The sequence below is a fragment of the Cygnus atratus genome, chromosome 13 (genome assembly GCF_013377495.2).
Source record: "Cygnus atratus isolate AKBS03 ecotype Queensland, Australia chromosome 13, CAtr_DNAZoo_HiC_assembly, whole genome shotgun sequence".
In the NCBI taxonomy this organism is placed as follows: domain Eukaryota; kingdom Metazoa; phylum Chordata; class Aves; order Anseriformes; family Anatidae; genus Cygnus; species Cygnus atratus.
Genome location: NC_066374.1, coordinates 4,627,462 through 4,629,840, shown reverse-complemented (window position 1 = coordinate 4,629,840; position 2,379 = coordinate 4,627,462).

The following is a 2,379-nucleotide window of genomic DNA, read 5'->3' as shown; positions in this document are numbered from 1 at the left end:
CCTCTGAGTAGTGCAATGTGTTTATGGAAACAAAATCTTTTGCGTCTCTCCCTGTAGGAGTATGTTGATCAGGTGTGAGTGGAATGGCAGTTGGGTTTTCTTTAAATGAGATGTTTCTGACTTGGCCAGATTGAGTGCTTGCATTGGGAGACTCGGTATGGTTTGGCTGGTTTAAACGACAAGACTCGGAAAACTTATGAAGGCTTTCCCAAAAATAAAACAGTAGAATGATCATGACATTTAGTCTTCCACATAACTTGTTCAGTTGGCGTACAGACCCTCTATTGTAAAGATTTCTTTCAGGAGTCTCTTGCTGCCGCCTTCCTTTGATATCCAGAGCATCCGTGATACACTGCTGCAGTGTGGTGATGCTGAGCTCAGAGAACTGAGAAGAGCAGAGGCTTTTTCCTATTCTGTTGCAGTAGCACTGCAAAGGGAGCCTAACCTGAGGATGGATAGCGTGTTCAGGAAACAAATCACTGGCTTATGGAGAGGATCGTGAATGTAGGACAATGCAGCCTTTTGTGTGTGTTAACAGGCTAACTTTGTAGCTGTGAAAGCAGGACTTAAAATTAAAGCCTTTGGTTCATTCCTGAGGGGAAAATGTTGCATTCCCAAAATAGGCACGTGCAACACTTTATGCTGAAAATTGGTGTCCTCGGCTGTTTTGGACAAATACAGGAGCACCTGGATTTATGTGCTGTTTAGGCATGTAACTGCTACTGAATATTATTTGAGAAATTTAGAGAATGTTCCTTTGCTATGCCAAATATAGGAACGTTTGGCTGAGCCATGGAGTTGATCCAATTAGGACTTATGAGATATGCTTGCCTAGACTACTGCAAAGGTCCATCTTAAGAATATTTGGCATTTGGCTCCCACTTCTACTATTGGAATCTACTATTGGAAGGTAGTTTCAGTACTTTTCAGTAATGAAGCTTATTATAATGTCCATGCCAATTTATTTAGAATGTTATGCATCTTTCCTATCACTACTGTTCATTACAAACTGTTGAAATGTTCCAGCTGAGTTCATTTTTCTAGTTAAGCTTTTTTATGAATCTTCTTAGTCTTCATTTGCTCGACAAAATGCTAATCTTCTTTCAAAAGCAAAATTCTCTGTTTCTGATCATCCCGCTTTCTTTCCATTTGCTTGCATTTATTCCCATTTGAATTAATTTTCCTTCAATATGGGTGACTAAAAAGTATCTGGTGTTCCAGATAATGGCTGACGTCTATAGCATGGCTAATGGCACCAGGTGTAACAATATAATAGTTTCCTCTTCTGTGAGAATAATGTGACTCATTAAACTTAAAGGATCACATTTGTTTTTGTAATGGCTCTATTGTATTTCTGATTTATAGCCAGTCTGACAAATTTGGGAGTTTCTTTCTTCAGTCAATTCCAGTTAGGAGCTCCCAACAGACACTCTTGTCACTAGTCCCATCACTTCAGACTCGTCATTTGATATTTCTGTACTGTTGAATTTCGTGATGATGCTTGTTTTACACCAGCCCTTGCAGTCTGGTGGGACCTTTGTTGTGGCAGTAGTAGACTATACACTAGGATGCCCAGTGGTTGTGTTGAATGCCCAATTTGAGATGCTTTGAAGCCATTCCACTTGCAGAATATAGACTATTAGGACTTTCTGCAAACAATAGCCTTTTTAACATTCCTAAAGTTGAGTGCATAAAGTGACAGAGAACTCAGATCACGTATGGGCATGGCTCAGAGAGACTGCAGCGATGTGGTACGCTTCAGCAGGGCAGCTCATGAGCTTAATTCCATGCTGGTCTCCTACATAGCTGAACGCTTCATCCTTTGTCAAAGACAAATTTAGTTTGACCCTAAAATGACTGCCATTGGACTGTGAAATCAGTAGCCACAGAGTGTCACTCCAAATCTTAATCTGAGCAAGTTTATGAAGTGCAAAGGTGTAAATTGGAAACTGAGGAGTCAGCTGCTCTTTCCATCAAAGTACAAATAAGTGCCTTTCAAATCTAATTTAATTTCTGTTGGGTTTTATTTTTTTTATTTTTATTTTTTAGCTCAAGTGCTGTTTTGGGACTGTCTGGGGGGAAAAAAAAATTACCCTAAAATCTGTTAATAGGCAACAAGAGTTGTTGGCCGCTGCACAGGCTCTTTGTATGAGTGGCAGTTTTCCACCAGAACGTTTTTTCATTAGCATGGGCTGATCTGAAACCACTGGCTGTGTATCACCAAGGGGCCTCGGGGGCTGCTCTCAGCATGCTCTGGGGCTCCCTGTTTTCCTGTGGAACTATTGCCTAATTTCCAGCCCCATTGCTGTGGTGAGCACACATGCGGCGTTTCTTTCAACCTGTAGCAGAAAGCAGGGAGCAAGAAGGAAGAATGGATCG